Source organism: Enhydra lutris, unplaced genomic scaffold (genome assembly GCF_002288905.1).
Source record: "Enhydra lutris kenyoni isolate GAN:26980312 unplaced genomic scaffold, ASM228890v2 scaffoldscaffold11, whole genome shotgun sequence".
Taxonomy (NCBI): domain Eukaryota; kingdom Metazoa; phylum Chordata; class Mammalia; order Carnivora; family Mustelidae; genus Enhydra; species Enhydra lutris.
Window position 1 is genome coordinate 16,870,385 of NW_019154095.1, and position 26,057 is coordinate 16,896,441.

A 26,057-nucleotide genomic window follows, 5' to 3' on the forward strand; every position below is an offset into this window, starting at 1 on the left:
TCAGGGAGAGCCTTCCCGCAAGACAACGCCGTGCCCTCTTTATCATTATAACCCCGCTGCTATTTAAATACGCTACCTGGTATACAGTAGGCACTCAATAAATACTTGTTGGCTAGGTGACTATTCCTCCCAGCGAGCCGAAATGGAGACCAACACGGATGATCTTCAGAGGGTCAAAGCGGCTTAGAGAAGGAAGAGGGCTCAGCATTCTGGGAGGTCAGCACAGAACGCCTTGTTTTTGCGCCAACTCGGGAGGACTGCGTGGTTTTGTTTCCTCACCTGTGAAATGGGAGTAGTTAGAGTTACCTCCCAGGGGGTTGCAATTAAAGGAGATGACAGGTTGGTAGACCTATAGCAAGCAGCACCCATGCCTGCCCAGTTTAGGTTTACAGGAACTTGGAAGCTGGTGTTATTATTAAGGAAATTTCCATTTTTCCGGGGGCCGTAGGGAGCTTCTCCATTCCGGTATCATAAACACATAAATTTAAAACTGCATGTATCAGTAGGTTCTCCCTCACTTCCCACGCCCAGGAATTCTCTCCCACAGCACGCTGTTCCTTTCTTCACAGCACCAATCACAATTTTTGTTGATTTGCTTCCTTCACTGTTTATCTCTCTCTGCTCCCCCTCCCCCAGACATTCTTCACCCTATAGTGGTTTAAGTGCTCCTGGGAGTGGGAGGGGGGTGGGGATGAAGATAAGGCTCCTGCTTTTCGGGAGTTTGAGCTGGTGCTGCAGGGACAGGATTCCCAAAACAACTGCGCGGCACCGTGATCAGGGATCCTGGTTCAAATCGCAGGAAGCAACGAAAATACTTGCGTCAAGAGCGTTGGAGGGCGGGGGAGAGTGGTGATACTTCCATTCACCTATTGGGTTTTTCCTTGGAGTGAGGGGGTGGGGGGAGTCTGAGGATTTTGATAAATAGATTTAATTGCTGTCATGATGTCCTGTCTCTCCAAGGGGGGAAAAAAGTGTATCCTGGATGAAAATAAGTCAAGAATCTGTTGAACTTGCAACTGAAGTTTAGAAAAGGCAAGGGCCACAATTAATCTGGAAACCTGGACACAGCCCTTTCCGCTCCTAGTCCCTCCCTCAGTTACAGAAGGAGCCACGAGGGGGCAGTGTCTTCCTGAGCAATGGCTGAGTGGTGGGCTTGGGCCCCCACGCTACCAATGCTGCCCGCACTCTGCCCTCCTTGGCCCTTGCTGGGTACTGAATACACTCCACAGAAAGATATTGTCTTGCTGGAGGCTGGCAAAGGCCCAAGAAAAATGACAATTGATCTAGTCATTGATGGTTGCAGTCCGACGCCACTTATGAGTAGGTGGAAGATGTCTGATTCCAGGATGCGCAGCGACCCCAACCAGGGAAATCTGGCTTCCTTCCAAGCATAGAACCTGATTCCTTGTCTTTCAGCCAAGCCAGCACTTTTGTCCATTGTTAAAAGTCAGAAACCTCTGGGATAAAAAAATGAAAATCGGAGCTATGAGAGGATCTTTGATCTATCATTGTTGTGTTCCCAGCATCTAGACAATGCCTGACACATAGTAGGCACTCAGTGGTTGTGTTTGACTGAATGAACACATTAAGTCTTACCAGATATTGATTTTCAGCCTTGAATGACATCAGATCCTTCCAAGACCCTGCAGGAGGGACTGAGTTAGATGTGTCTCAGCATGGAGAGCCACCACAAGGGATCTAGGCAGATTCATGGTAGTGGTCTATAGTCACTATTTTGTAGGGGGAGACCCTACCTAGATAGAGAGCTTGCTCAGAATGAGACAGCTGTTGAGATTTCAAAAATAAAAAATAAAATCACACCGCTCAACAAGTCGCCTGATGCATCAGGCAGTTAACAATACAGCAGGGAGGCCTATCAGTGGTGAACATGAAATTCAAGGTGTTTTCAGAAAAGCCTGTGGGGATGGGGGTGATACACCACGAAAAGAGGGACTCCTGTTTCTTGTCCTTTCCATGAAGAATGGTGTAGACTGACTTGGAAGAAAATAGGGTCACATATTATTAACAACCCCCCCCCTGAAAATCTATAAATAGACTTTGGCTGTTTATGAAGCTTCAGTGAGAGGAAAGACATCATTCAGGATACAAATGATCCTATGGCCTGTTGATTACTCTAAAGAACGTTTCAAAAGTGAGATCTAGGTCACTCAGTAGCACTGAGTAGCTTCCAGACACACCACGAGGTCCAAGAGAACAAAGGGATTTCATATCCTAGAAAAATAGAGCTAATGGCCACGAAACACCTGCTTTCTCCCTTGCCTACCACTTTACCACATTGCTTCCAGCCTGCAAGTTTACATGCCAGATGGAAAGGGGAATATTGGATGCACCTGTAGCTTTAGGACTTATCTCTGTTTCTCTGGCAGTGTTCAGTCTGAGGTTTGCTTTAAGAAATCCAAATTGATCATTACGTCTTCAGTGTTTGTCTCTGGGAACTGCAGACATTAAAGATTTTTTGAGGCAGTTTGCATGGCAGGGGTTTTGTACCTGTGCTAAGACAGCAGCAGAAAGCTACAGTATCTACCACATGGGGTTCTGAATATCTGTTCACACTTCTGCATCCTCTGCTCGACCCAGAAAGTTCTGGAGGCCAGAGGTTATGTCATCCTTGAAATCTCTCTCCCTTCACCCCACCCATCTCCGGGCCATCATCATCTTCCCCTGATTTGTGACTTTTTAAAAAACACAACACTGTATATGCCACTCCACAGCGCACATTTCAGTCGTGTGAAATACACGCACGTCGTTGTGCAACATCCTCTTGATTTTTACCTCCTACATAGTTGGGAGATGCAATCATTTCCCTCTAATCACTTGTGGAAACAAATGCATGCAGCCACGTGGAGAGGCCCACGTGGAAGGGAGTCAGGTCCCGGGCTCATAGCTCCCGCAGAGCTTCCGGCAGACAGCTGGTACCAATTGCCAGCCTTTCGAGTGCGTTCTCTTGGAAGCGGATACTCTGGTCCTGGTTCAGCTGCCCCAGCTGACATCACACGGAAAAGACATGAGCTGTCTTCAGAGTCATGCCCAAACTGCAAAATAGTTAGCAAAAAAGTGAATGCTGTTGTTTTAAAACACTAAGTTTTAGGGTGTTTTCTTGTACAGCCGTTGAGAACTGAAACGTAATTGCATGCCTAGAGGTGAGGTCCCGGGGTATAGAAACCTAGAACATGGGGCAGTGGCTTTGGGACCAGGTAGAGGATGGAAGCTGGAAGGACACTGAGGAGTCCTTCCAGCAACAAGCATTGCTAAGGGGTACTAAATATTGTTATTAGAGGTTGGAGAGAGGGGGAGTCCATCCACTTAGCTATTGGAAAAATGATTCGCTAAACTAGCTTGCGGTTCACACAAAAGAGAGAAAAGATGCCTAACGAACACGTGGACCTGGCTAAGGAGCTATTTGGATAGATGTTAAAAAGGTTGAAGAAGGGGTACCTGGGTGGCTCAGTGGATTAAGCGTTTACCTTCAGCTCAGGTCATGATCCTGGATTCCTGGGATCAAGCCCCACATCCGGCTCCCTCCTCAGCGGAGAGCCTGCTTCTCTCTCTCTGCCCCTCACCCCACGTGTGCTCTCGAGTGCTCTCTCTCTCTCTCTCTCTCTCTCTCCCCCAAATAAATAAGTAAAATCTTAAAAAAAAAAAAGTTTGAAGAATTTCTTTGAGATGCTTATGATATAGTACAAGAGACATGAGAAGAGCAAAAAAAGAAAAGGGAACTGTTCGTTTTTTATCTGAATTTAGAGGAAACATAAAGAAGCCGGGACCTGCTGGGTTTGAAATAAAACTGTCATTCCCAGCTTCTCCAGAAGACCAAACCCTCAAAATAAGATATGGCCTCGGGGCCAAAGTCAAATCCAGAGTGCTCTGGGGAAAATATGGCCTTACGTGAAGTTCAGGACAAGAGTACAGCCAGAAGGGACGCCTGGGTGGCTCAGTTGGTTAAGCAGCTGCCTTCGGCTCAGGTCATGATCCTAGTGTCCTGGGATCGAGTCCCGCATCGGGCTCCTTGCTCGGCGGGGAGCCTGCTTCTCCCTCTGCCTCTGCCTGCCTTTCTGTCTGCCTGTGCTCGCTCGCTCTCCCTCTCTGACAAACAAATAAAATCTTTAAAAAAAAAAAAAAAAGAGTACAGCCAGAAGACCCTGTGGTAGGCAGTCTCCTCCATGGCCCCCAACGATCCCTACTTCCTGCTTCTCAAGCCCCTCGAGTATGGGACCCAGCGACTTGCTTTTCGTGAATAGAGTCTGGCAAGAGTGATGGATATCACTTCCAAGATTAGACTAAGGGAGACCTGACTCCCTTTTTACACACGCTCTCGTTGCACTGTCACTAGCTACCACCCATGGAAGCTAGCTACCGTGATGCCAGTAGCCCTATGGAGAGGCCTGTGTGATGAGGAGAAGGGTGGCTTTCATCCAAACACCAGCAAGGAAATGGCGCTCTCAGTCCAACAACCCACAAGGGACCGAATCCTGCCAACAACTACGTGAGCAAGCTTGGAAGTGGGTCTTCCCTAAATGCGGCCTTAGATGAGACCCGTTATGGGCTGAATGTTGGTATTCCCCAGCCCTCCCTCCCCCAATTCATATTATGAAGCCCTAACTCCCCATATGGTAGTATTAGGGCCTTTGGGAGGTAATTAGGTTTAGATGGGGTCATGAGGGCGGAGCCCCTGGGATGGGATTAGAGCCCTTACAAGAGATAAAGAGACCTCAGAGCTTCTGCTCTCTGCCCTGTGAGGATAGGATACAGTACTGGCCGGCTCCTTGAGCTTGGACTTCCCAAACTCCAGAACTGGGATATTTTGTTCTGGTAGCCTGAGCTGACTAAAACAAGAGCACACCCCCAGCTGACACCTTGGCTGCCACGTTTGAGAAACCTTGAGGCAGAGGGACCCAGCTAAGCCAAGCCTTAGATTTCTAACCAACAGGAACTGTGAGATCGTAACAGATTGGTGTTTTAAGCCATTACGTCTGGGTAACTTGTCATTGCAGCCATAGATAAATTGATAGCTCTGAAAGATTTAACATGGTAACTCCTAGATCCTTTCAATAGCAGGACTGCTAAAAATCTACTTGGTGTTGCCCACGGCAGTCTCACACTGGCCCAACGTAGAGAAGGCCTCCCTCAGAAAGGGGCGGCTTTTGCCTAAGGGAGGTGATTCTAACCTGAAGCATAGGAAACCCATGGCTTTTAAGGATCTCTGCTAGTTTGCACTGAAGTAGAGATTGTGCATAACGAAAAGAAGCCTCCAGAGCGTCAAATTCTCAGGCAGGAAGCGGGCTGAGGAAGCTACTTATCTGCAGTTATGGGCTGTTTCCAAAAGAGGAGATGACTTAAGATGGAGCGGAAAGGGGAACCTGGGGGGCTCAGTTGGTTAACCCTCTGCCTTTGACTCAGGTCACGATCCCAGAGTCCTGGGATCGAGCCCCACATTGGGCTCCTTGCTCAGTGGGGAGCCTGCTTCTCCCTCTCCATCCGCCTGTGTGCTTTCTCTCTCAAATAAATGAATAAAATCTTTAAAAAAAAAAAAAAAAAAAAGATGGTACAAAAAGCCCCTGAGAATCATTTTCAAAGAGAAGGAGTAGGCCAAATTAAGGAACCGATCTGAGGGTACCTAGCTGGCTCAGTCGGTTAAGCATCCAACTCTTGGTTTCGGCTCTGGGCTGTGATCTTAAGGTCATGAGATCAAGTCCTGCATCAGGCTCTACGCTCAGTGTGGAGTCTGCTTGTCCCTCTCTCTCCCCCTCTTCTCCTCTCCCTGCTCACTCTCTTTCTCTCTATATAAAATAAATAAATACCAAAAAATCTTAAAAAAAAAAAAAGAGGAAGTGATGTCATTTGACCAGTGGGATTTCAGAATTGCTATGAATCACTTTCCATGTCCCTCTTGTTTTTTTCCCTTTTTTGAATGGGAGTGTCTATTACAGGTTTTCGGTCCCTACCTTATCATTAGATGTTGGGTGTGTGAGACAGATACTTTGTCTCTAGTTCACTGGTCTTCAGATCAAGAGGGTCTATGTCTGAGGTGCCGTAATCAAGGAATGACACCCAAGGAGCCACACCTGCCCTAGGAAGCTGGTATCCTAGAACAGGTGTTGGCAAACTTTTTCTGGATAGGGCCAGATAATAAGTATTTGAGGCTTTGCAGGAATACTTTGCAGGTCACATGTGTGATTGTTCTCACTTATTCTCGGTTTTGTTTTTTATAGCCCTGTAAACATATAAAACCATTCTTATCACAGGGGTCATACAAAAATGGTCCACGGGTTGTGGACGTGTCCACGGGTTGGCCTTCATGCTGTGGTTTGCTCACCCGTGTCCTAGACTATGAACTGACGTATAATGGGATGGATATTTTCATATCTTAGGAGAGGAGATAAGTGTATTTTTCATATGGGAAGCACGTGTATTGTGGCCATATGGTGAACGGTGGTAGCTAGTCTTGAAACATGCCCACGCCTCCCAATTTCACCTTTTTGTACACACATGCCACTCTTCCCATCAAGAGTTGTAGCTTACATGCCCTCCCCGTGAGTCTGAGCTGGGCCCTTTTCTGCTTTGACGAGTAGAGTGTGGAGGAAATGACCTTTTGGGAATTCTGAGCCCAGGCATTAAAGATTTCTGGCAACTCTGCTTCCTCCCTCTTGGAACCCGGTGTTCCTGTCATGAGAAATCCCAAGCAGCCACCTGGAGAGGCCCACATGGAAGAAATTCAAGCCCTACCCATCTCTCCAGACCCCACCACACACAGCTTTATCGGAGCTGCCTGCAGCAGGCCGGAGCCAGCAAGCAGCCTTACGAGTGCGCCATCTTGAACGTGGAGCCTCTGTGCTGAGCCTTCCCAGCTGACAATACACGAAGCAGAGATAAGCCCTTGTGTCAGAATCCTGACCAAACTGTAAGCACTCTTGTGAGTGAATTAATGATTATCTTTTTAAGTGATATATATATACAGCAATATATAATGAATCACTGGGGTAGGGACCAATGTAAGCAGGGTTCCGGAAACCAGAAAGCCTTGGGCATTCTCAAGGATAAGCAAGGAGAGTAACCCCTGGTGCCAAGAGTTCTATCTGTAAAACAAAAGTCACAAATGCTTCTAGCACAGGACTTTTCCTGCAGGGAGACAGTACAGTGGGAAAATATAGCCGATCCCTTCAGAACTTGAACGAAACTTGCTGACGAAGATGAGGACGCGTAGAAGATGACAAAGCCAGAGCGAGGTGTGGCTGTGGGGCAGTTGGCCAGCCACTCTTATAATTAAGTGACTTTTCCTATCACCCACTTCGTAGCATACGTAACTTGAATTTGTGCTTCAGGAATATAATAAATTAGTGATGCTCTGGCCTTTTGGAGAGTCGCTTATAAACAATCAAAGGTCAAATGCTAAATTTAACGCTTTTTAATGTCTACCGTAGTCTAACTTGTCTGGAATGTGGAGAAATCTTACGTGTTAGGAGGTGAGGCTGAGGACTTAGTTCATTTAGTCATTATTAAGAACTGCTGTTTAGAAAGAAATCTTTAACAGCTAGCGAAGGAGATTTAAGTGATGTAGATTTTTTTCTCCACTGGACAAGCAATGAAAAAAGGGTATGGAAATGAAAGCCATTTCCAAAGGGGAAGCTACATAATTTGGTAAATGATTAGATGTAGAGGTTAAGGGAAAATAAGGCATTTGAACTAACAGCCAGGTTTTTAAGGCGTCAAGGATCTGGTGATGCCGATTCCAGAAAGAAAGAAAAAAAAGAAAAAGAGATGTCCAGAGGAGAAGACCTGATTGTATGGATATGTAAGGAACCCAGCATCAGGCATGCAAGGTTTGCTAGTGTCAGGATTACACTGATGGTTGGAAAAGGAGTCTATAGGGAAGAGATAGGTGATTATGTCTATATTTAAGCACCATCTGAATTGAAATCATAGGTGAGTTTCAGCTTCAGAGACTAGAATCTTAGGAGATATCTATGCTTAGACAGGGCAAGGAGAAAGACTTGCCAGAAAAGAGACCAAGCAGTCAGATGTAAGATAATAAGCCTGCTTGTAAAAATAGCAGCAGACAGCATCGGCCAGGGGACCGTGATCCAAACTTTGCCTGGATTATCACATTTTATTGTTTCAAGATAGCAAGTTACACTTACACATTTTTAAAGGATTTATTTACTTTTTTGAGAGAGACAGAGAGAGAGAGAGAGAGTGCATATGTGCCAATGCAAGGGAGAGAATCTCCAGCAGACTCCATACTGAACGTGGAGCCCACCTTGGGGCTGGATCCCAGGACCCTGAGATCATGACCTGAGCCGAAATCATGAGTCTGATGCTTAACCGAATGAGCCACTCAGGCGTCCCTACATGTGACACATTTCAATCCACTCTGTTCCAAAACCTCTCATAAAAACATGAAAAGGATTTGTTGTTGTCATCATCAATATTTTAAGGCATAAAGATCCTAACAAGGATAAAGAGAATGAAAGAAAACAACGGTGATACAGTTTGGGCAGCCTCAAAGCATACAGATAAATACCGAGACCCTCCATCCCAAGTCTGATGGGAGAAAACTGAGAAGCAACCTCACACTGACAAATCCCCCCAAAATCCCAGGCTTCCCACCAGCAGGCACCTCACAAGCAAGAGTGGAAACAAGGCTCTTACTGGAGGCTTGATTGAAGAAAATGGTTTGCATCCAGATTCCTCCTTTTCCCCCCCACAGTTTATTATTCAATGGACATCTTAAAATTTCTCCTCTCTTCTTAGGACTATCCAACTGGAAAAAGAAAAACAAGCCTTTCTTCATTTTTACTAGTTTATTTTTCTTCATATGAGAAGAGTCTTATCAAATCAGCTTAAGTATAAAATAAGTCCATAAATTTTTAAGAGGCAAAACATAGAACTAATTCGGTGAGATAAACATCAGTGGCTGAAAACTTGCAAAACCAGATCTTTTGTGTGTGTGTTTGTGTGTGTGTGTGTGTTTAAATTTGGGTCACAGTAATCCTAAACATTAATATAATTTTACCCTAAGTGACCCACTTTACTAGGACTTGTACCTTTTTTGAGTGTGATTAAGTTTTAAAATATATATATATATATATATATTTTTTTTAAGATTTTATTTATTTATTTGACAGACAAAGATCGCAAGTAGGCAGAGAAGTAGGCAGAGAAGCAGGCAGAGAGAGAGGAGGAAGCAAGCTCCCCGCTGAGCAGAGAGCCCAATGGAGGGCTCGATCCCAGGACCCTGGGTTCATGACCGGAGCCGAAGGCAGAGGCTTTAACCCACTGAGCCATTCAGGCGCCCCAGTATTTTATTTTTTTAAATAAGAGCTAGAGAAAGAGCACAAGTAGACAGGACAGCAGGCAAATGGAGAGGGAGTGGCAGGCTCTCTGCTGAACAGGGAACCCAATGTGGGGTTTGATCCCAGGACCTTGGAATCATGACCTGAGCCAAAGGCAGACGTTTAACCAACTGAGCCACTCAGGTTCCCCCAAATGTGATTGATTTTTGTGAATGTAAAGTGAACATTCTCTGACTGAAAAGGTTCAAAACTACTGGTTGGATATGTTCACCTTGATCCAAGATGTCTTTTGAATGGTTTGTTTGAACTGATTTATTATTTGGTTTAATTATTTTAAAATTTGTTAAATGTTTAAATTTGTTAAAATGTCAATTTTTGAAAAGATTTTATTTATTTATTTGATAGAGATTACAAGTAGTCAGAGAGGCAGGCAGAGAGAGAGGAGGAAGCAGGTTCCCCGCTGAGCAGAGAGCCAGAGAGCCTGAAGCGGGGCTCTATCCCAGGACCCTGAGATCATGACCTGAGCTGAAGTCAGAGGCTTTAACCCACTGAGCCACCCAGGTGCCCCCAAAAATGTGAATTTTTAACATGTATTTTAAATGGCATTACTATCTACTAATACTTTATACTTACTTTTTCAATTAAGCACATTTTATGAATACTTACCATTTATCATTAACATTAACATTGATCATTTATGAACATTTAGGTTTTTCCTATCTCTCTTTTTTTTAAGATTTTTAAAAATTTATTTGTTTGACAGAGAGAGAGATATCACAAGTAGGCAGAGAGGCAGGCAGAGATGGGTGGGGTGGGGGGGAAGCAGTCTTCCCGCTAAGCAGAGAGCCTGATGCAGGGCTCAATCCCAAGACCCTGGGAGATCATGACCTGAGCTGAAGGCAGAGGCTTGACCCACTGAGCCACCCAGGAGCCCCATCCTATCTCCTCTTTTTTAAAGCTTTGTAGGATTCCACCGTGTAGACACAAATTCTGTCCAACATTTAAGTTGCTTACAGGTTGTGAACGTTAAAAGATGTTGTGATAAACATCCACATACAAACATCTTCGTACATTGCCTGACGATTTTCTTAGAATGCATTCTGAGTAAACTACTAGGTTAGATGGTCAGTGAGTTTAAGTATTGATGTTTATGGTTAGAAAGTTTATACAATTTACACTCGCTCCCACAATGTATGAGAGTACCCATTTCATAACAATATTTCCAACACAGAAGAAACCTTTGTTCATTTTACCAATCTGTTGGTGAATTTTGCCAATCTGTTGGTGAAAAATGATACTCTTTTTTCGCATATTTGTTTATTTATTTATCTGAGAGAGTGAGAGGGAGAGAGCACATGCATGAGGAGGGGGAGGGACAGAGCGAGAGGGAGAGAGAAAATCTTAGGCAGGCTCCACGCTTAGCACAGAGCCCGATGTAAGGCTCAACCTGACAACCCTGAGACCATGACCTGAGTCGAAATCAATAGTCTGGGACACTCAACTACCTGAATCACCGAGGCACCCCATTATTTATTTATTTTTAAGTAAGTTCTAGGCCCAACATGGGTCTTGATCTCATGAACCCCAGCTCCAGAATCCCATGCTCAACCAACTGAGCCAGCCGGGCACCCTGAAAAATATTGTTCTCTTAATTTGTCTTGATTGTTACGGGGCTGACCATCTTTTCATCTGTTTATAACCATTTGGACGTTGTCTGTCACGTTTTTGTGCATTTTTATAATCAGATGTTTGTCTTTTTCTACTTAATATTTGAAATTATTTTGCTTCTACTATCCTGAAACTCCTTCATGTGTCCCACAGACATGACTGCTGGGTACTACATAGATTCTTAGGATGCAGTAACAAACACAAGAGACACACACCTGACTTGCATGGGTCAGACAATCTATTAAGCAGTTATAATAAGTGGAGTGTGTGCTCTAAGCTATGAGAATCCAGACATCAAGGGACTTCATAAACGTGGTAAATACATACTCTGTGTGGTCAGCAGAAGTTTCTAGGAGGATGTGACATTTCATCAAGTCCTAATGGATGAGCAGTGAAGTAGGAATGGTAGGAGTAGAGAAGCTTCCATTCCAGCTAGAAACTGGCCTGAGAAGAAGAGAGAGGAACTTTGACTAGGGAATTGGAAAAAAAGAAAATGTAGAGGGGCACCTATCTGGCTCAGTCAGAAGAGCACGTGACTCTTGATCTCCTGGGTCATGGGTTCAAGCCCCATGTTGGGTTGTAGAGATTACTGAAGAAAATAAAGTTTAAAAAAAAAAAAAGAAAAAAAATGAAGAACACAAAAGTGAGATTAGCTCAGAAAGGGAAAGGGGGCCAGAATATTCAGAGCTTAAAATCTTTTTAAGTCATAAGGCAATAATTTCAGCTTTATCCTAAGGCAGTAATAAAGTGTATTCATTAGAATATTTTCAGCTACAGGTAGCAACAAAACACTTGACTGAAAGGACTTAAACAAGGAAAACTTTCCAACATTTCACATAATGAGAACTGTGGTCCCTAGGATGGTTCATCTTTTCATTCGGCCATTCTTAATGTGTGTGACACTTGTTCTTAATGGTCCCATGTTATCTCTTCTTCTAGTCCCCGTATAGCTGCAGCAACTCCAAGTATCATATCCTTACAGTCATGTTCAATGGCCTGGAAAAGGTAGGCAAAGTCTATGCAAACAGAGAAGAAAGTCTTTTCCAGAAGCTTCTATTGGAATTCCCCATTTCTCATTGGCCAGAACCCAGTCACAGGAGAACAACTAGCCTCCCTGAATCCTAGGAAAGTGTGTATTTGGCATTTTCACCCTTTGTGAGGGGAAGTGGCTTCTGTCGGCAAGGAAAGGAGGGAAGAGAAACAGCTATCAGGTAGGAAGCCATCGGGGGTGTCCTTAACATCTGAAGGTTTTGAGCAAACACATGATGTGATCAGGTTTGCAGTTAGCTTTCTATTCCCCTAGGTCTTCTTGCTTCTTCCACGTCACTGTCCATTACCTCCATTCTCTACTCGTAAGCACCACTCTTCTACCTAGTTCCCTATTTTTTTTTCAGGCATAATAAGCTCACTCTACAACATCTCTAAACATTAATGACACTGTTTGATTTAATTCCGATAAAATTACCTAAAACAATTATACCTATTGCATTTGGCAGGAATGTTTCAGAAAATGCCTTTAGTGATCTAAAAAGTGTTCTAAAACAAACAGTATTTGGGGTTTCAAGTACGCTCGGGTAAGCGTGGTATTTCCATTGGTACGTTAACCAAAACTTACTTAATTTCCGTTATTAACATAAGAAAATGATACATTCACTTAGATTGTGTCCTGAGTACATAGTGGATAAATGTTTATAGAATGAATAGCTTTTAATAAATAATCGTCTCTAATTCACTTCTTTATTTTCAGCACGTTTTTTTAAAATAAGAGCAAGCGTATGAATTTTGCTGGAATGTTTACTGATTTTTTTTTTAGAGAGAGAGAGAGTATGAGTGGGGGGTGGGAGGGTGGCAGGGGAGGTGCTAAGAGAGAATCCCAAGCAGGCTCCACACCCAGCACAAAGCCTGCTATAGGACTCAATCTCATGATCTTGAGATCATGACTGGTGCCTAAATCAAGAGTCGGACACCCAACCAACTGAGCTACCTGGGTGCCCTGTTTATTGACCTTTAAAGACCAAATAGTGTAATAGCTTCGTGTAACGCTTCCATTCTATCTGCTTATGTCTATTTAATGCATGTAAAATCATTATAGGCAGACTTAGCTAGATGATTCTTTTCTTAAGCCACAAAGCAAATCCACTGAATGGTCTTTCAAGCGTGATGTCACATCAGTGAAGCATTCTAGAAAATGTTTTCTGAAAAGCATTATTTGCTTAGAAACTGTCTGGAACTTATTTTATGAGCACCGATCTTGATTTAGGGCTGACTGGAGAGAACCAGACTTGCTGTCACAGATGCTGGGCTACAACTGGTCACCTGGTCTGATTCAACAATTGTGTCTGCATCTTCAGTGTCAACCTGAACTGAACAGTAGCCAATGAAGAAATACGGAGGAGTAGATACGTGGAGATTATGGAAGTAATTTTATGCTTCAGCTTCTGTAACATAATCACTAACAAATACTTTAAGCACTTGTTGATACTTTCAATAACAGAGTTCAGAAATGAACTCTGATAAATAAATAAAGATGAGTTCTTTATACTAGCTATTATTGAAGAAATGACCTTGTTGAGCTATCAGTGATAAAAATGAACCAATGGTTTGAGATCACGGACTTACTCCTTAGTGCTGATTTGTGTTTCTTTGAGGGAGACTGAGGACATGGACATGGTAGCACATTTCAAGATAGGGCATCTATGTTGAGCCCAAGCTCTGCACGCCTTGTTAAGTATCAAGTTTGGGAAAGGCACTTCATTTGGCTTAGATGTGGTTTCCTTATTTGTGAAATTGGACGAGTGGTAATGGCTTACCTCCTGCCCAGAGCTGCTGTCAAGACCATATGAGAGAGTGCACATATCTGTTTTAACAGAAGTACAACCATAAGTTAGGACGTGAGTTGCCAGTCTGTAAGTTCCTCGATGGATATGTTTGCACGTGGCCGCATGAAATAAATTTGCCAAAAGCAACGTTTCTACAACGGGCTATACAATGCTAAAATAGAGCCTGATTCTCTGGAGAGTAACTCAGCTAAGGGCACGGCGTGCTTCTTCCATCTTTATGATGAAATACAGAATTCCTATTAAAAGGTGTCTCTGTTATTTGAAAAGGTTGAGTAGGATGACTCTTTAAAAAAGGAGAGAGAGAGTGTGTGTTCCAGATGGTTAAATTTAGGTCTGAAGCCCATCCTGAGAATGTCCTCTGGCTCCAGGCCCACAGTTCTATATATATGTTATTTTTTTCAGGACTATGTTTTTTATTGGATTTTGAACTACATGCAGTTTCTTCACTTTAAACTCTCACTTTTCACTCCACATTTGTGTGCAAGGTAGTAGCAATGATCACATTCACCTGTGTGGGTCTATGTCCTTTCCTGACTGATCTATTTCTGTTGTATTTTTGTTAATACAAATGTTATTTGCTGAAATATTTTCACCAACTGTGCAAAAGATATTCATATTTTAGAGCCATATGAACCCTTTCTTTCCTCCTTTCCTTGATGGCTTTTTCTTTCACTCATTTACCACTAGGAAGAGCTTAGTGCAGCATTCTGTCCTGTTCTCACATCTGACTATAAATTCAGCACTCTTCTGGCTTTCCTTTGTTTATGACTTTTTCCTTTCTCCTTCTTATTTTGAAAGAACTTTAAACTTACAGAAAAATTGTGAGAATAATACAGAGAATTCCTATATACAGTCCATCTAGAGATGTAATCAAGTTTCAGCAACTGTCTCAATACACAATGTCCTCTAAAGCAAAAGGATCCGATCTAGGGTTATATCTATATCCATATCTATAACCATATCCGTGTGTGTGTGTGTGTGTGTGTGTGTGTGTGTGTGTTGCTCTGTGTCAGTTTCCTTCAATCTGGAATAGTTCCTCAGCTATTGTGTAGAATCAGTTTTGTCTGATGTTTCTTCCTTGAGTACATGAAGGTTATGTGTTTTTGGCAGGTATATCACAGAAGGGAAGCATGCTTTTCTTACTGCATTCCCATCACGGAGCACATGATGTCAGTTTGTCCCAAATAATGTCAATAGCGTCTGATGGTAAAGTGACAGTTTTTCCTCATAATTCATCACTGTTTTGTGGGGAGGAACTTAGAGACTGTGTAAATATCCTGTTCTCATCCCACTTTTACCTGCTTGTTTGAGCATCAGTTGATGTTTCCTACCTGAATTAGTTATTACTGTAATGACGGACAAGTGGTAATTTTCTACTTCTGTCATGTCTTTTAAACTTATTAGTTGGCCTTCTACTCTAAGGAAGAGTTTTGTCTTCACCCCAAGTGTTTATTCATATGTCTATTTACATCAGTGTGGACTCATGGATTCCTAGTTTACTCAATGGGATATAATCTGTTCCTATCATTGTTTATTTTGATGCCCATATTGTCCATATTTGGCCGAGATTTGAACCCCATTTAAGCTAACTCCTGTGTTCTTTTGACATGTCCCATTGGTCTCTGAGCACTTCCTTACTTTTTAGTATAAGACTTATCTTGTACTTCCCATGCTCCAGACCTGGAACCAGGCATTTCCACAAGGACCACGTTTAGTGGAGAAGGGAATTTAGATACCAAGATCTGGGCATTAAGTGTGCTCATTGCTACAGATCCTCTTAGTGGACACAGTTAGGGAATATATAAATGTGTATACACAAAGACACAGACATTTTTTTGCACATAGATATATATAGTTGACTCTTGAACAATGTGGAGGTTAGGAACACCAACTCCCCTGAGCAATGGAAAAATCCACATATAAAAATGGAAAACTCCACATTTTTGACCTCCAAAATGTAACTACTAATGGCTTGCTATTGACCAGATTTCTTAGTGATAACATGAACAGCTGACTAACATGCATTTTGTATGTCATATGTATTATATATTGTAGTCTTACTATAAAGTTAGTGAGACAAAAGAAAATGTTATTAAAAAAGCATAAGGGAGAGAAAATACATTTATAGTACTACATAATATTTCTTTTTAAAATCTGCATAAAAGTAGACTTGTGTATTTCTTTTTTTTTTTTTTTTAGATTTTATTTATTTATTTGACAGACTAAGATCACAAGTAGGCAGAGAGGCAGGCAGAGAGAGGAGGAAGCAGACTCCCTGCGGAGCAGAGAGCCGATGCGGGGCTCAATCCCAGGACCCTGGAATCATGACCTGAGCCGAAAGCAGAGGCTTTAACCCACTAAGCCACCCAGGCGCCCCAGGCTTGTGTATTTCAAAACTGTGTTGTTCAGGCACCGATTATATACAGATCTTCTTTGATTTACAGTGGGGTTACATCCCAGTAAACTCATTATAAGTTGAAAATAACATAAGTTGGGATGCCTGGGTGGCTCAGTCAGTTAAGCACCTGCCTTCAGCTCAGGTCATGATCCCAAGGCCCTGGAATCAAGTCCTGCATCTGGCTCCCAGCTGAGCAGGGAGCCTGCTTCTGCCTCTGCCTGCTGCTCTCCCTGCTTGTGTGTGCTTACTCTCTCTCTCTCTCTCTCTGAAAAATAAATAAATAAATCTTAAAAAAAAAAAAAACAACAACAAGTAAAACATGAATTGAATACACTTAACCAAACATCATACCTTAGCCTAGTTCTCCTTCTATGTGCTCAGAACACTAACGTTAGCTTATAGTTGGGCAAAATCATCTAACACAAAGCCTATATTCCAACAAAGTGTTAAATATCCTATGTCTTTATTGAATACTGTACTGAAAGTGAAAAACAGAATGGTTGTATGGGTACAGAATGGTTGTGAGTGTAACAGTTGTTTACCCTTATGACTGCATGGGCTGACTGGGAGCTAAAGCCCACCACCACAGCCCACTGTCGTGGGAAAGGATCATACCACATATCACCAGCCTGGGAAAAGATCAAAACTCAACATTCAAAATATACCTTCTACTGAATACGTATAACTTTCACACCATCATAAAGTAAAAAAAAATTGTTAAGTCAAACCGTTGTGAGTTGGGGACCATCTGTATGTACATAAACATATGTATGTATATATGTATGTGTGTGTGTGTGTGTGTGTGTGTATTTCTATATACTTATATTCCAGAACATTAGTTCACATCAATCCCTGTAATTCCAATCCAACACTCAGAGCTCATTCTAGTTTTTTCCTTTTCTATATTCGAAATTCTCTTCTGTGAGAATTCTAGCTCTCTTCATCCTCAATATATTTACTTATCATTCAAATCCCCTGTACTTTTCTAAGAGCTGCCAGGCTGTAACCCTGCTTGGCTGTCTTCCTCGTGTGAACTCCAACCACCTTCCATGCTCAGACCTGTATAATGTTTTTTTTACATTAGATTATGAAGAAAGAAAAGGAGGAAGAAAGGAAAGAAGGTTGCTCATGATTATTAAACATTTTTAATTAATAAACATATTTAACATCAGTTATATTTAAGGTGCTTTTCAATAATTCAGTAGAAGAGTGGCCAAAGGGCACAGAAGGACAATTCACTTAAGAAATGTAGTATCTAGAGCCACATGGGTGACTCAGTTGGTTAAGCATCCAACTCTGGGTTCCAGCTCAGGTCATGGTCTCAGGGTTGTGAGATTGGGCCCTGCGTTGGGCTCCAAGCGCGGCATGGTACCTGCTTGGGATTCTCTCCCCCTCTGTCTCTCCCCTCCTTCCCCACTCGAGCATGCACACACATGCTTTCTCTCTAAAATAAATAAAATCTTTAAAAAATGTAATATCTAGATGTTGCACACAACCTAAAATATTTACAAGTAGGTGAATGAATAAACAGATCACATTCACACACTATACTGAACAGTCATTAAGTAGGATTAACATAAATCATTTTTTATTGATTTGAAGATTTCCATGATATGTGAAAAAATTGGAACAAAATATTACCTATTTCATATCCTATTTGTGTTTGTACATAGAAAAAAGCATGAGAGGTATAAAGAAAAAAATACTAACAATATTCCTGAGTCTTATAGTAATGGATATTATGAGAGATTCTTGAGAGATAATCTGAAATCACCATTTAATGATTTTTTTCCCCTCCCTTTGCAAACCACATAGATTTAATACATTTTGAGTATTTAGGTAGGTCTGTGTGTCTGTAGCTGGAAATTCGTATTCTTTTACCAACCTCTCCTTATTTCCTCCCACACCCCCAGGCCCTGGTAACCACTCTCTGTTTCTACAAATTTGACTTATCTTACTGTTTTAGATTCCACATATAAGTAATACTGTGTAGTATTTGTTTTTCTCCATCTGGCTTATTTCACTAAGTGTAATGTCCTCAAGATCCATCTATGGTGTCCTAAGTGGCAGGATTTCCTTCTTTCTTATGGCTGCATAATATTCCATTGTATATGTATACCATATCTTTATTCATTCATCCATTGTCAGACACTTGGGTTGTTTCCATCTCTTGGCTATTGTGAATAATGCTGCAATGAACGTGGCAATGTAGATATCTCTTTGATATTGCTGTTTTCATTTCCTTTGGGTGTATACCTAGTAGTGGGATTGCTGGATCATGTGGTAGTTTCATTTTTATTTTCTTTAGTGTGTTTACTCTTTTGATGGCAATGATCCACACCAACTTGGAGGTCCAAGATTTAGGAAGAAATCCCGCGTACAGCAGAGGACCGGAAGCAGTGGTGGACATACTGGAATGTTGCTTAGCATGATCAAGAGATGATCTGCCTTTGATGGGTGTCTGTCTCTTGGCATCCTGAAACTTTCATCTCATTGTGATTAAAAGCATTGTGGCAAGGTTCTCTAATTTTCTTTTTACTTTTAAAAAAACTTTTTATGCATTGTCTGCTTCTTAAAAATGAGTATATGCTACATTTCTCCTTAGACAAAATAAAGCTTTCATTTTGAAATTTAAGGAAATAATATCTTTTTTAATTAACATATAATGTATTATTTGTCCCATGGGTACCGGTCTGTGAATTATCAGACTTACACATTTCACAGCATTCACCATAGCACATACCCTCCCCAATGTCTATCACCCAGCCATCCTATCCCTACTCCCCCACCCCCAGCAACCCTTAGTTTTTTTTATGAGATTAAGAGTCTCTTATGGTTTGTCTCCCTCCCAATCCCATCTTGTTTCATTTTTTCCTTCCCTACCCCCTACAACCTTCTGCCCAGGAAATAATATCTTAAGAGTGTGCAAAACTCAGTAAGAGAGCAACTCAATTAAAAATGGGCTACTGGGGGCACCTGGGTGGCTCAGTGGGTTAAAGCCTCTGCCTTCCGCTCAGGTCATGATCCCAGGGTCCTGGGATTGAGCCCCACATCGGGCTCTCTGCTCTGCAGGGAGCCTGCTTCCTCCTCTCTCTCTCTGCCTGCCTCTCTGCTTACTTGTGATCTCTGTCTGTCAAATAAATAAATAAAATCTTTAAAAAAAAATGGGCTACTGGCACCTGGGTAGCTCAGTTGATTGGGCATCTGACTCTTGATTTCCGCTTGGGTCATGATCTCAGGGCCTGCGTTGGGCTCTGTGCTCAGTGAGGAGTCTGCTTGAGATTCTCTCTCTTTCTGCCCCTCCCCCTGCTCTTTCTTAAAAATAACAAACAAACAAATAAATAACATATTTAAAAATGGGCTAGAGATTTGAACATATATGCAAAGAAGATACATGAAAGGTGATTAAGTGCCTGAAAAAATGCTCAACATAATTAGTCAATGGTTAAATGAAAATTAAAGTCACAATGAGATAACATCACATACCTATCAGAATGGCTAAAGCTTCAAAAACTGATAATACTAAGTACTGATGAGGATATGAAACAACTACAACTCTGCATTGCTGGTTGGAAAAAAAATTCAACAGCTTCTGATAAGTGTACCATACAACTCAGCAATCCCACACCTACATATTTACCAGGTGAGATTAAAACTTATACTCACTCAAAAGCCTAACAGTATTATGTATAATCTCCAAAGACTGGAAACAACCCACATATTCTCAAAGTGGTGGATGGTTCAACACAGTGTGATATATTCATGTGACTCAGTACTACTTAGTAACGAAAATGAACAAACTACTGATCTGCTCAACAACATGAATGAATCTCAAATGCATTTTGCTATAAAATCTATCTATGAAAAACCCACAGCAGAATATCATTCTCAATGGGGAGAAGCTGACAGCCTTCCTTTTGAGAGCAAGAACACGACAAGGATGCCCACTCTCACCACTGTTGTTCAACATAGTAGTAGAAGTCCTAGCAACAGCAATCAGACAACAAAGAGAAATAAAAGGTATTCAAATTGGCAAAGAAGAAGGCAAACTCTCTCTCTTTGCAGATGATATGATACTTTATATGGAAAACCCAAAAGACTCCACCCCCAAACTACTAGAACTCATTCAGCAATTCAGTAACTTGGCAAGATACAAAATCAATGTACAGAAATCAGTTGCTTTCTTCTACACTAACTATGAAAATATAGAAAGGGAAATTAGAGAATCAATTCCATTTACTATAGCACCAAGAACCATAAGATACCTGGGAATAAACCTAACCAAAGAGGTAAAGGATCTCTACTCAAGGAACTACAGAACACTCATGAAAGAAATTGAAGAAGACACAAAAAGATGGAAGACAATTCCATGCTCTTGGATCAGAAGAATAAACATTGTTAAAATGTCTATACTGCCTAGAGTAATCTATACTTTCAATGCCATCCTGATCAAAATTCCACCGTCATTTTTCAAAGAACAAGACCAAACAATCCTAAAATTTGTATGGAACCAGAAGAGACCCCGAATTGCTAAGGAAATGTTGAAAAAGAAAAACAAAACTGGGGGCATCACGTTGCCTGATTTCAAGCTATATTACAAAGCTGTGATCACCAAGACAGCATGGTACCGGCACAAAAACAGGCACATAGACCGGTGGAACAGAGTAAAGAGCCCAAATATAGACCCACAGCTCTATAGGCAAATCATCTTTGACAAAGCAGGAAATAATATCCAGCGGAATAAAGACAGTCTTTTCAATAAATGGTGCGGGGAAAATTGGACAGCTGTATACAGAAGAATGAAACTCTTATACCATACACAAGGATAAACTCAAAATGGATAAAAGACCTCAACATGAGGCAGGAATCTATCAAAATCCTGGAGGAGAACATAGGCAGAAACCTCTTCGACATCAGCCACAGCAACTTCTTTCAAGACATGTCTCCAAAGGCAAAGGAAACAAAAGCAAAAATGAACTTTTGGGACTTCATCAAGATCAAAAGCTTCTGCACAGCAAAGGAAACAGTCAACAATCAAATGCATTTTGCTAAGTGAAAGGAGCCAGCCTCGACAAGACTATATAGCACGTGATTCCACTTATATGACGTCCTGGAAGAAAGACAGAAAACTGATCAGTGGTTACAAGGAGCTGAGGGTGGAGGGAGGGTTGATCACAAAGGTGTGCCAGAGAATTTTGGGGAAGGGGGAGAGTGATAGAAATGTGGTGGTACGGGGAGCCTGGATGGCTCAGTGGGTTAAGCCTCTGCCTTCGGCTCAGGTCATGATCTCAGGGTCCTGGGATCGAGCCCCGCATCCGGCTCTCTGCAGCGGGGAGCCTGCTTCCTCCTCTCTCTCTGCTTGCCTCTCTGCCTACTTGTGATCTCTGTCTGTCAAATAAATAAATAAAATCCTTAAAAAAAAAAAAGAAATGTGGTGGTATTTACTCAGTGTGTCTTTCCTTTTTTTTTTTAAGTAAGCTTTTTGCCCATGGTGGGCCTCAGACTCATGACCCTGAGATCAAGAGTTGCATGATCTACTGACTGAGCCAGCTGAGTGCTCCCCTGTTTTTGGATATTTTCATTTTAATTTTAAAAATTTATTATTTTTTAAATTGATATGTAATGGGGCACTCAGTTGGTTGAGCGGCTGATTCTTGGTTTTGGCTCAGGTCATGATCTCGGTCTGGTTGTGAGATCGAGCCCCAACTCAGGCTCTGTGCTCTGCACTCAGTGGGGAATCTGCTCAGGGTTCTCTCTCTTCCTCTCCTCCTCCCCCTACTCATTCATGCCCTCTCCCTCTCTAAAACAAATGGGTGAATCTTTGAAAAAAAAAAAAAAAAGTAAATATAGTTGACATAGAACACTGTGTAAGTTTAAGGTGTACAGTATGTTGATCAATTGTGTCTTTCAAAACTTATAGAACAATGCTCCCAAAGGTCACTTTTATGGCATTTAATCATACCTTAATAATAATAATAATAATATTACAATAATAATGTTTTAATACCCGAGGATCTGGGTATAAGTAGTTTATAAACAAAGAAGTATGGTGATGGAATTCGAAAGTTCTAGGAAGAGAGGAAAGAGTATGCTAGTCAGCAGTCTGTTGTTCCTTCTTACTGGGGTTTCCTTAAGACAACAGAATGCACCTCAGAATTGTCCTCCCAAGGGGTAAAAACCCTGGGGTTTTTGTTGATGAACTCTCACCCCTCATTGATTAAAATTGCTTTTGGGGGTTTTCCTCCCTAGTACTTCCAGCTTGCCTGGGACATGGGCTGAGCCCTACACTACAGCCAGAAAAATCCCTCAAGAAAAGAGCCTTGGGTGCTGCAGGTGATCTCAGGGGCAGATTGGGGGGATATTTGGTGAGCACCAGTAGCACCAACCATCTGCTACAATATTCCAGTTAGTTAACACATGTTAAAGAAAATGGTCTCTTTCCTGTTGAAGCAAGACTGGAGAACTGTGTAACCCTTGCCGTCTGAAGATAGTCTCATTATGCCCATGAACACCATATAACCAGACTGCTGTTCAGTTTCCTGCTACATGGCTAGGTTTGTAGCCTTCGGGGTTCCTTCTCCTTTCATTTTCCAGTCCATTCTCCGTGGTGCTGTGGAGCCAAACTCCATGTGTCTCTTTTTTGACAGAAAACTAGATGGTGTCTGACAAGGTTATACCTGGTTGTGGATCAGAGTAGCCTGTGCCCTTAAAGAACATTATCCCTTGGGGCCAAACTCAGAGGCAACCATTTCTCCAAATTCCTATTACACTGGTTTGATGATACTTCTACAGGGGAAGGAGTTGAGAGATGTCAGTTGGACTCCTGGGGTTGCAGTTGACAGACACTGGGTGACAGACAGTCAAGGGCACCTGACTCAGATGGAATTTATTGTCTCCTGGACTCCAGGAAAGTTTAGTTGTATCAAGGTAAGAAACATGTAGGCCTCAGGAACGACTAGAAACTGGGTCTTAAAGGTCTCTGCTTCCTTGTGTCAACTCAATTCTCTGGCAGACCTGCCTTCTTCACCCATCACAACATGGCTGCTGGAAGCTCCCAGATTTATGTCTTAGAGCTCCAGTATATAAAACTTTCTATCCAGTCACTAGAAAAATCTGAGCTGATTCTTTTGGTTCCAGGTCAAAAACAATGAGGAGAAACTCATAGGCTTAGCTTGAATCAGGTGCCCTGGGTGGGTCAACTGGGAGTTGTAAGAACAAGCCACTCCCCTAGGGATCATCCCATGGAACAGGGGGTATTGTTCAGAGTACAGAGTGGTGGTGCTTGGCAGGCAAAAATAATGGGTAAGAGAAAGAAAAATAATGTTAGAGTTAAGAGACAGTACACTTTTATATTGTCCAAAGACATGAGGTCTATATTAAAAAGGATAGGCTAATCAGTGCTACAATAGCAAATCAACTCTCAAAGTTCTGTGATTTATTTCTCATTCACATTAAGTTTAGTGTGGGTAGGATGGTTGCCTCCCAAATTGTACATCCCCATCTAGAAGGTAGGTGGCCACGGTAGTGACAACCAATGTAGAGGAAACTGGTCAATTCCTAATTGTGGTGGGCCCACTGGCAGGTGTCACTTTTTCATAGTCCTCTGGCTGGAACTCATTCCATAGCCCCAACCCACTGCAAAGGGGGCTGAGAGATGTGGGGAGCACATGGGTATTTGGCGAGCACTAACAGTCAAAAGTCACTGTTGCTACTCAATAATCAAATACTTCACAGAAGACAGGAATGGCCAGGGGACACTTCCAGAGAGGGGGGAATTTGTTTTGTGTCTCAGAGGAGACTCCTGGCTTGGATAATTGGAGTGAAGTGAGAAGGCAGTAGAACCTCTTGGTGCTCCTAATGGACAATAACAAGCTCAATTTAGTGGGGTGGAAATTTCCCTACAGCTAAGGTCAGAGAACTGGATCAGGACACAATCGCAGAAGGCCTTGAATGTCCAGCCAAAACACATGTGCATTAATATGTTGGCACGGGGGGGAACTACTGAAAGCTTTTGAGCCAGAGACTCAAACATGGAAACATGTTATATTTCCACATAACATGAACAAGGTGAAAATTTTAGGAAGCTTAATCTGGCAGCAATGTATAACTTAGCTTATATTATTCTCTACACAGTCTAATTGCAAGCCTTCTGTTGACCGCAAAAACATTCTTTGGAGGACTTCCATTTCTGGTAAAATGGCAGGCGAGATAACCTGAAAAAACATCCCATTACAAAACACCTCAGATATAAGGAGAGACAAATCCAGATGGCATTGGAGGCTCATTTCCTCTCCCATTTCTGTAGCTTAGTAAGCAGCTGCCTCAGCAGGTCTATGTGAGCTCAGCAGAAGGACAGCCTTGCCAGTGGCTGAGCTCCAGAGCTTCCTCCTTTAGAAAGAGCTAATTTCCCTGAAGTTCCTATTGTCATATTCTAATTTCCCTATAAATTATGCCTTGTCTCAGTACCTACCCACAGGATAGGGGAGATGGGGGAGTGGAGGGGGAACTCATGCACTCTCCTGATTCTTTGCTTGTAAGTTCCCCAGCAAACCTCACATCACAATTATACCACATGTTACTGGGGGTGTATATGCCCTTTCCATGGCCAACTGAACATTTTAAAAAATGCATATCCAAGCTGGTAACAAAGAAAGGGACATCCTCAGAGGCCAAAGTGGGATGTCACAAACTGTGAGGAGATATTTGCAACCAACGAAGGATCAGTAACCAAAATATGTGAACAATTCTTAAAAATCAGTAAGAAAAAGACCTAGAATTCAACGGAGGACATGTACAAAAGACAAGGACAGGCAAGAAAGACTTTTTTTTTCACAGAAGAAAAAAATGAGACATAGGGAAATTTCATTAGTAATCAGGGAAATAGAAAATTTAAGCCACAACATCATTTTATTTTTTATGTTGATAGAAATTTTAAAATCTGGCAATTTCCCATATAAGCTGCATCTCAAGGTAAATCAAATAATTGTGAGGGGAAAATTCCCTTTAGTGAAGTATCCTAGCTAATACACAAAAAAGGAAAGATAGCATCTCACAATTTTACACTAACGGATTAAGGAACAGTGGTTATCAGTGATTGCTGCCTTTCCACATAAAAGAGACAAAAACCAAACATTATGTGCCTTCTTATAGAAGAACATGCCACCACTTACAAACTGTTCTTGTCAGAAACTTGATCCTGAATCTAATCAAGCCTCTGGATTTAACAAACACATTACTGGAAATAGGGAACAGAGGAACATGGGAAACAGCACCAGGAGAATGCATTCAACTGAACCGGGTCTGTGGGAGGCTGGTTTGTTCATCAAATAAACTGCCAGGAGGGGGAAAGGATGGCTTTTATTTGGACCCTGATTTAAGTGGACAGTAAGACAAACAAAATAAAAGCAAAAACAAATGTATGTTATAATTGAAGAAATTATTGTTAAAGTTTGGGTGTGATGGTGCCATTGTTCTTATATTTTTATAAGGCCCTATAAAGGAACCTTCTTGGGGGGAAGCTGTAAATATTCTAGAGTTTTTAAAAAGATTCTATTTATTTTGAAAGAGAGAATGTGCACGAGCAAGCTAAGGGAGGCAGAGGGGAAGGGAAAGTGACAAGCAGACTCCATGCTGAGTGTGAAGCCTGCCATGGGGCAGCTGGATTACACAACCCCTGAGATCATGACCTGAGCCAGAACCAAGGGTCAGATGCTTAACTGACTGAGCCACCCAGGCATCCCTGTAAATGCTCTAGATCTTGATCTGGGTAGTGGTTTCACAGCTGTGAATATGTGTAAAAATTCACCATACATGGAGTTGTACTCTTAAGATTTGTGCACC

General features: G+C 42.0%; 1 pseudogene; it reads right to left on the minus strand.

The window, feature by feature from the left end:
* Positions 1 to 2,899: 2,899 nt before the first annotated feature.
* The window catches only part of LOC111144459, a 152,779-nt pseudogene continuing 129,621 nt past the window's right edge, over positions 2,900 to 26,057 (minus strand).